This window comes from Lithobates pipiens, unplaced genomic scaffold, assembly GCF_037356315.1.
Source record: "Lithobates pipiens isolate NorthernLeopardFrog02 unplaced genomic scaffold, aLitPip1_a1.2 Scaffold_28, whole genome shotgun sequence".
In the NCBI taxonomy this organism is placed as follows: domain Eukaryota; kingdom Metazoa; phylum Chordata; class Amphibia; order Anura; family Ranidae; genus Lithobates; species Lithobates pipiens.
This window is the reverse complement of record NW_027507789.1, coordinates 19,320,630-19,330,455: the sequence shown is the minus strand read 5'-3', so window position 1 is coordinate 19,330,455 and position 9,826 is coordinate 19,320,630. Positions and strand designations below refer to the sequence as shown.

At 40.5% G+C, this 9,826-nt stretch overlaps 1 protein-coding gene across 1 annotated transcript in view; it reads right to left on the bottom strand.

Moving 5' to 3' along the window:
* Positions 1–8,393: 8,393 nt before the first annotated feature.
* The window catches only part of LOC143935165 (uncharacterized), a 24,671-nt gene continuing 23,238 nt past the window's right edge, over positions 8,394–9,826 (bottom strand). The window contains exon 5 of the mRNA XM_077458823.1: positions 8,394–9,826. This exon is cut by the window's right edge and continues 9,047 nt beyond it. The gene's annotated coding sequence lies outside the window, so the exon portion shown is untranslated.

Below are 9,826 nucleotides of genomic sequence, written 5' to 3'. Positions count from 1 at the left end.
CACCATTCTTAGTCTGTCGAACTAGCCTACTCACGAGCGGACTGTCCGCTGAAACCAAAGTCTGACGGACAGTATTACGGAAATTCCGAAATACTTAGTACGCCAGACTGCACGCTGAAAAAGTCCGCTGAAGCCCACACACGAGCGGACTGTCCGCTGAAATGTGTTTCGGCGGACTAAGTAGGCCATACAATCCGCCCGTGTGTACGCGGCTTTAGATGCAGTAGCAGACTTACATGGACATGACCAGTGGTCTCCAAACTGTGGCCCATTGCTTGCTTTTATCTGGTCCTTGGGGCACTGTTCCACCCACTGACACCAATGATGGGACACTATTCCCATAGCTCCCAACTGTCCCTGATTTGGAGTAATGTCCCTCTGTCCCTCATTCCTCCTCATTTGTCCCTCATTTTGGTCTGATCTGTATAGTTGTATATAAAATGCACATTCTATCTATCAAAAAGTGTTTTCCAATGCTAAACCTTTCATCTAAATTGCTGCATTTGTAAATTCTAAAAGCCAATATAAAGGAATAGTAGTGGTAAAAAAAAGCACTTGTGGATTTAACCAATCTTGCTTTTTTTTGTACAATTCTCCTTTAAGGGGGTGCGGCAAGGGGTGTGTCCTATGCCTGCCTACGTTTGCTGATAGGTGTCCCTCATTCCCATCTCAAAAAGTTGGGAGGTATGCTATTCCTTCCACTGACACCAATGATGGGACACTATTCCTTCCACTGACACCAATGATGGGGCACTATTCCTCCCACTAACACCAATGATGGGGCACTATTCCTCCCACTGACACCAATGATGGGACACTATTCCTCCCACTGACACCAATGATGGGGGACTATTCCTTCCACTGACACCAATGATGGGGCACTATTCCTCCCACTGACACCAATGATGGGACACTATTAATTCCACTGACATTAACAATGGGGCACTATTCCTCCCACTGACACCAATGATGGGACACTATTCCTCCCACATTCACCTTAGGCAAATGCTGTGCACGCTGCCCACTATGCCTCTAGGGATAGGCACATCTCAGGAAGGGAGGGTGGAGCGGGCCTATTGGTACACCATCAGGAGGCCTGTCTGCTGAACCAGGAAAATCCAGCGGGCCGGTGAAGTTAGAAAGAAGATGGTGGCACAGGACAGAAATGTTGCTGGGTATGAGAGCTTCTCAGTGGGACAACATTGGATCCACTGGATGGGTGAGTGTCTGCAATAATCAGACACTCACCTGTCCCATGGTCCAGCGAAGCGGGCGTACGAAGCCCTGCTCCTCTCCTCTCCGCAACGCCGGCATTCTTACTGTGGGAGCCCAGCTGTGGCTTCACAGCCAGGCATGCACTGCACTTGCACGAGCCGCACACTGTGAATGGCCAGGCAATCTTCTGGGACCTGTAATGTGTCCCAGTAGATTGCAGGGAGGGAGGGAGGGGGGAAGAGCTGAACTTCCTTTCGGAGTCCCGGGAGGAAATAGGAGCTGGATGCCTCTAAAGAGGGTATCCGCTTTTTTTTTTTTTTTTCATGTTGTTAATTTCTCAGTTTAAAATAAAAAGCAAGAGCAAGTTAATCAACCTTGTACCCAATAAATGCCGTAAGTGTACAAATTATTTAGGTAGGTATAGTAGCAGCCATAGTTATTATCAGGTTAACTAAAGCACACTGACACTGCTAAATTTTGTCCGGGCATTGGGGGATCAAATGCCTCTGCTCGTGAAGGGGTTAAGTGTTTCTATAGCCACATACAAGGCTGTGAGTCACTTGTAGGAGGGGCAAAAGTAAAATAAGAAAAGAAAAAAATAAGTTTCGTTTTTAGTGAAATGAAACTTAGGAACTGGAAGGCCAACTCTATCATAACAGACACTAGGGGGCGCGTGCGTTCACCGCGCGAGCAAGAGTGTGATTACGGAGGAAAAGCAGCCGATTCGGAGAGGACAATAGGACATGTAGACGTTCAATGCCTACCCATTAAAAAATACAACTTTCCGTCGTTGGACGCGGAGAAGGCGTTCGATAGAGTGGCCTGGGATTATATGTCGGAATCCTTGAAAACAATTGGCATCCCAGATCGTATGCTTAATTATATTCTTATGCTATACTCCAATCCCACGGCGAGAATTCGCATTAATGGCCACCTATCGAACGCCTTTCCCATTTCCAATGGCACACGACAGGGCTGCCCCCTCTCCCCGCTTATTTTTGTACTCACCTTGGAACCACTCCTTCGATGCATCAGAGCAAATCCAGATATCAAAGGCATCGATATACATTCTCGTACTTACAAACTAGCTGCTTTCGCAGATGACGTACTTTTGTTCCTCACAGAGCCACTGACAACCCTACCGAATCTTTTGACAACACTCAATCACTTTAACCAATTATCCCATCTCAAAATTAATCTTACAAAATCCCAGGCACTAAATATCACCTTTTCCTCTGAACAATGCTCACAGTGCCAGAACAATTTCCCTTTCAAATGGAACGCTCACACCATCTCATATTTAGGAATCCAACTGCCGTCCTCTCTAAAAGATCTTTATGACACAAACTACCTACCTTTACTGCGTAATATTACCAATGACCTTAAAAAATGGTCTGCTGGTATTTTCTCTTGGTTTGGGAGAATGGCTATACTCAAGATGAACATTTTACCAAGGGTTTTATACCTTTTTCAAATGATCCCTATCAAGCTTCCATCCACGTTTTTCTCAACATATCGAAGAATATGCACCAATTTTATTTGGGGTTCCATACGTCCCAGATTGAACTACCTCAAACTAACTTTGCCCAAGCTTAGTGGAGGACTTGGTCTTCCAGATGTGGAAAAATATCATCAAGCGGCCCATTTAACAAGAATCGTAGATTGGAATCTACATACCTCCACCAAAGATTGGGTCCAATTGGAAAATTCCTTATCTAAAATTCCAATTGCACAACTACCTTGGATAACATGCAATCACACTCCAAAATTACACAAAACACACCCCTTGATCCATTCTACGCTTTTTACATTTCGAAAGGCTTGCAAAAAATATAATATCTCATCCATTCCAGGTCCAATGACACCGATCATACTCAACCCTGCATTTGCTCAGGGAATGCGGGAGCCCTTACTGAAGATTCAATGGCCTTACAAACAGATCCGGGCCCTTCATTTCTTTAAAAACGACAATCTACTTTCCTATAATGAACTATCGAACCTCCTTAGACCAAACACAATTACATACGAAACGAATCTTCTAATCAAAAATTTCCTTGATTCGCGATCTCCAAACATAGAATGGTCCAGGGCTCTCACCCCATTTGAAGATATGTGCCAAAAATCTGAACCACATAATCACTTAATTTCTTTTACCTATGCGTTATTGTTCCCATCTCAAATGCTATGGAATGATTGGACCTCCATGAAATGGTCCAATGAGTTATCTATTAACTTCACACGTAGAGATTGGGAAACAATATACACAATTGTACACAAAGGGTCTCTGAATGTTTACGCACAAGAAAATGCTTATAAACTCATTACCAGATGGTATAGAACCCCTCTCAAACTCCATCATATTTTTCCTTCTGTATCCTCACAATGCTGGCGATGTGGAAATGAACACGGCTCTTTATTGCACATATGGTGGTCTTGCAGCAAGATCCAACCTTTCTGGAAGAAAGTTCAAGCTTTAATACAAACCATCACCACATACAAACTAGACTACACACCAGCACAATTTCTTTTACACTATCCTGCAAAACCAAAACGTACCTACCTGCACTCATTGACTATGCACATGATCATGGCAGCTAACATGTGTATCCCTAGAAAGTGGCGCTCATCTACCCCACCATCAATAAGAGATTGGTTAGAGCGCATCCAAAGAACTGCTGAAATGGAAGAATTGATCCATCAAGCAAGAGACACCCCTTCCAAATTTGTACAAACATGGTCATGCTGGCAACACTTTACCACCACACAAGAATATCACGCTTTGCTTACTGGATGAAGGAAATCTACCTCATTATTTAAATAGATTTACCAAGTCATGACTATGCTTGAATCCTTTTCACACCTCTACTAACCTTTTATATTTGAATATATAGTCGCATTTCCTTACTTTAGAAAACAACTGTTGTATTATACACTGAGCTCCTTTGGGAGACTCCTACCATATTTATACCTGTTGATATCTGCCAACACTCCTGGATATTACTCTCCTTCTAAGAAACCTTCTCTCCAACGATACTATCTCTCCCCCTCTCAGATAGACCTTTCAAACTCCTTATTATTTTTTTATTTTTTTTCTCTTCCTCCAACATATGATAATTTTGGATCCTTATGATAGGCACATAGTTTTGTTACAGATTCTGTTTATTTTATGTAATTACTTTCCAGTCCTAACTTCATACCTACACACTATTCCTTTGACCAACTTTTCATACACTTTGATCCTATGCTATATTATAGTATCCGGTCACAGTGAGTTCCCATTTGGGGTGACTGGATACTGTTTTTTTTTTTTTTTTTTTTTCATTATCTAACATACATGAATTACCCATGGTCACTGAAATAGTTATAGTATCACCTTCCCCCTCCCACGAGGTTTCACAATAAGCTCTTTCATATATATGTATGTCTTTATATATATATATATTTATATATATATGTTATTTATTTTTTATTTTTTTCTCTTCTTTTCTCTCAGTTTATTTTGTTTTGTAACTCTTGATATTGAATGTTGCAGTTTAGCATAACGTTTACTTCAAAGCTAAACCTAATTATTTTGTTTTACAACTCCGTAGATTGCTGTTTGTAAAGATCTACGTTTTCCAATCTGCTTTCAATCTTTTGTTAATATTAATATACTGTTATCAATATTGTATACCTGACAAAATTGAATAAAACATTATTGAAAAAAAAAAAAATATACAACTTTCCAATCCAACTCCACAAGTGCAGACAGGGGGGGGGGGGGGGGGGGTGGGATAAAATAATATGACACCTACAAGAAAATGTATCCCCTGTAACAAATGTCCACAGCAAAAAATTGTATTCAAAATTTTAAATAGTTTTGTTTAGAATATACAGTATCTCACAAAAGTGAGTACACCCCTCACATTTTTGTAAATATTTTCTTCTTTTCTTCTATCTTTTCATGTGACAACACTGAAGAAATGACACTTGTCTCCAATTTAAAGTAGTGAGTGTACAGCTTGTATAACAGTGTACATTTGCTGTCCCCTCAAAATAACTCAACACACAGCCATTAATGTCTAAACTGCTGGCAACAAAAGTGAGTACACCCCTAAATTAAAATGTCCAAATTGGGCCCAAAGTGTCAATATTTTGTGTGGTCACCATTATTTTCCAGCACTGCCTTAACCCTCTTGGGCATGGAGGTCACCAGAGCTTCACAGGTTGTCACTGGAGTCCTCTTCCCCTCCTCCATGATGACATCACAGAGCTGGTGGATGTTGGAGATCTTGTGCTCCTCCACCTTCCGTATGAGGATGTCCCACAGATGCTCAATAGGGTTTAGGTCTGGAGACATGCTTGGCCAGTCCATCACCTTTACCCTCAGCTTCTTTAGCAAGGCAGTGGTGGTCTTGGAGGTGTGTTTGGGGTCGTTATCATGTCAGAATACTGCCCTGCGGCCCAGTCTCTGAAGGGAGGGGATCATGCTCTGCTTCAGTATGTCACAGTACATGTTGGCATTCATGGTCCCCTCAATGATCTGTAGCCCCCCAGTGCCGGCAGCACTCATGCAGCCCCAGACCATGACACTCCCACCACCATGCTTGACTGTAGACAAGACACACTTGTCTTTGTCCTCCTCACCTGGTTGCCGCCACACACGCTTGTCACCATCTGAGCCAAATAAGTTTATCTTGGTCTCATCAGACCACAAGACATGGTTCCTGTAATCCATGTCCTTAGTCTGCTTGTCTTCAGCAAACTGTTTGCGGGTTTTCTTGTGCATCATCTTTAGAAGAGGCTTCCTTCTGGGATAACAGCTATGCAGACCAATTTGATGCGGTGTGCGGCGTATGGTCTGAACACTGACAGGATTCTAGTAAAACATCCCCCAAACAGAAAGTTGGGGAAAATCTCTTTATCGGAGCACTTGTAGCAGAAAAATCTGACAGGGGTCCTAACCTTTCCCATTTGGTCCAAACGTAAATAAAAAAGGGGGTATAGATACACTTTCATTAAAATTGCCTCTGCACTTACAGTTTTCCCTTCAAACTCCTGCAAAGGCATACAGATACAGTACATGTTCATCCTGCCAGTGAAGTCCACCTAATGTAGTTTCCTGCTGGAGTGTTCTGTGCCTGGGAAGGGGACGCAATAGCAGAGCGACCACTTGGTCATGCATGTCCCCGGTCAGATAACTCACAGGCTTCCCAGATCCAGGATAAGGCTGTGGCAACCAAACCTGCACATAAGGTAAAGATTGGAACTACATGCAATCATAGGCTGAGCTGAAAGGACTACAAGGTTCTAGATTATCCTGCCTGTCACCCAGCTCAGCAGTTGAAGTTCCCAAAGACTAAAAAAAAAATAACAAGGATTTACATGCAATAAGATCAATGCCTCTCAGTGCTGCCTCATCAGCGCACATCAGTGAAGGAGAAAAATTACATGTTTTCTAAATTTTATAACAAACTAAAACAGTTTTTTTTTTTTTAATTTTGGGTCCTTCGTTTTATTCAGCAAAAAAATAAAAAAACCATCAGCAATTAAATACCACCAAGAAAAAGCTCTATTTGTGTGAAAAGCATGATAAACATTTCATTTGGGTAAAGTGTAGTATGACAGCGCAATTGTCATTCAAAGAGTGACAGCGCTGAAAGCTAAAAATTGGCCTGGGCAGAAAGGGGGTGTAAGTGCCCGGTAAGCAAGGCTTTCTTGTGCCACCCTTGGACAGTACAGCAGCATTGTCAGTCTGGGGAGAGGGTAGTAGTGTTAGATGCAGTAGCAGACTTATATGGACATGACCAGTGGTCTCCAAACTGCGGCCCTTTGCTTGCTTTTATCTGGTCCTTGGGGCACTGTTCCTCCCACTGACACCAATGATGGGGCACTATTCCCATAGCTCCCAACTGTCCCTGATTTGGAGCAATGTCCCTCTGTCCCTCATTCCTCCTCATTTGTCCCTAATTTTGGTCTGATCTGTATAGTTGTATATAAAATGCATGTTCTATCTATCAAAAAGTATTTTCCAATGCTAAACCTTTCATCTGATTTCTAAATTGCTGCATTTGTAAATTTCAAAAGCCAATATAAAGGAATAGTAGTGGTAAAAAAAAGCACTTGTGGATTTAACCAATCTTGGGTTTTTTTCTGTACATTTCTCCTTTAAGGGGGTGTGGCAAGGGGTGTGTCTTATGCCTGCATACTTTTGCTGATGGGTGTCCCTCATTCCCATCTCAAAAAGTTGGGAGGTATGCTATTCCTTCCACTGACACCAATGATGGGACACTAATCCTCCCACTGACACAAAATACAGGGCATTATTCCTTCCACTGACACCAATGATGGGGCACTATTCCTCCCACTGACACCAATGATGAGGCATTATTAATCCCACTGACACCAACGACGGGGTAGTATTCCTTCCACATTCACCTTAGGCAAATGCTGTGCACGCTGCCCACTATGCCTCTAGGGATAGGCACATCTCAGGAAGGGAAGGGGGCCTATCGGTACACCATCAGGAGGCCTGTCTGCTGAACCAGGAAAATCCAGCTGGCCGGTTAAGTTAGAAAGAACATGGCAGCACAGGACAGAACTGTTTCTGGGTATGAGAGCTTCTCACTGGGACAAGGGAGGGGGGGGGGACCTTTTGGAGCTGAATTGGTTAAAGAGGAACTGCAGTCTGCTCCCATAATTAGTAATAAAAACATCTTTGCCATTCTGAAGCTTCCCTCCAACCACTTTGCATATTATTTTATATATACTGCGATTCTGTACTGGCCAGATAGGCTGAATAAATTTCCCTCCACTGATTCTGGCTGCCACCATTTTAACTGTGGGCAGCTGAAGCTGCTGCCTGTTCACTTCCTGGATTTACACAGAGGCACACCTCCAGCTCTGCAGCTCTTATTGGGCCTCTTATGACTCCCTTCCTTTTTTCTGGCAAACTCTGAGAGTGAAAGCTGTGCATGATGTCATAAGCCTAGGCCAATGACCAGACAAGAAACAGTGGGCTGTATAAGGTATTTACTGGCAGAAAAAAAAAAGTTTTACTATCCAAACAAGGGCAGAAGATTTAACAGATGGAAAGATGGAAAAAAAAAAAAAAAAGACTGAAGGTCCGCTTTAGGGGCTGTAAAAAATCTCATAAATTAACTACACCCAGATAAAGACAAAGTAATTAAGACGACATGAATATTTAATCTTTTATTGCATTATAAAAAAATAGACTCTGCAAAAAAAAAAAAAATGTGTATATATACACACATGCATTATATTACAGTCATCCCCACCAACTGGCAATTCACATAGTTGTTGATGGTCAGTTAACTAAAGACGCCAGAGATGTGCATTTTACTCATTGGTGCTCACATCCAGCATATCCCTACAGGCAACTGAGGAAAAGGGAGGGGAGAAACAGCAAGAACAGTGGACTCAAGGGGCGGCTGTGAGCTGCACTAGAGTCAGATCATATATGTCTGTCTGTCCGTGCTGCGTGATCTGAACTCCGAAAAATCCATTACATACAAAAGTATAAAAGGCAGTCAAACATTTTCAGGTTCCGATGATGCATTCGTATCCCCCCTGCATTTACTCCCAGTGCCCATAGTCACAACCACATTTGTCTGAACCACATTTTCCATTTTCAACGGTTGCATTTTCCATTAAAATCAATAGAAACATAATACATTTGTTATATATATATATATATATATATATATATATATAAATATATAAAATTCTCATTAAAAACTGGCCTAAAAAAATGGACAATGTGATTCTGGATTTAAACAGATCATATTTTCATCAATATAACGCAATTTCTTATTTTTTTATTTCAATCTACAGTAGCAAGGTGTGTAATCTGTACACGAATATTCACAGAGCATTTTATATGGGAGAGTCAACTATAGACTCCAAGGCAATGCCTTTGAGATCTTTACAAAAAAAAAATCGTAATTATAATTCGACAGTATAAAAAGAAGCAAAAACTGATATTTAGATATCGCATACATAACAGGATGGTTATCTATAATACTTTTTTTTTTTTTTTTCTTGGTTTTTCAGTCTTATTATTTTTGTTTTTTTGTTTTTATTAAATTCCAAGCACATGGTATAACAAACACCAAATTTAAATGTTTTAGTCTATTGAAAGTAATAGATTTATATCTGCATTCAATATCTGATATTGTAGCATAAAGCAGAACAAAAAAAACGTATAACATCCAAAAATGTCTTATACATCATGGGAAAGTTATCTATAATACTTTTTTTTTTTTTTTTTTGGTTTTTCAGTCATATTTTTTATTTTATTTTTTTTTTTTTCTTCAATTCCCAGCACATGGTATAGTCTCTTAGTTTTAGTCTATAGTTTTAGTATAGTTAGTCTATAGTTTTAGTCTCTTTAAAATAATAAAAGACTTTACAGTAAAAAATAACTAAAAACAGGTGCTGAACAATTGTCATATTTAGGCAAAACTGTTAATATGCAGCTTTATCACACATAGAAGTATAATATTTTTTTTTTGTTTATATATATAAATATATATATATATTTTTTTTTTTTCTTGGTATGTGAATGAAATTATAAAAAAAAGGTAATATTTTCAGCTTCTTCAACAAGGTT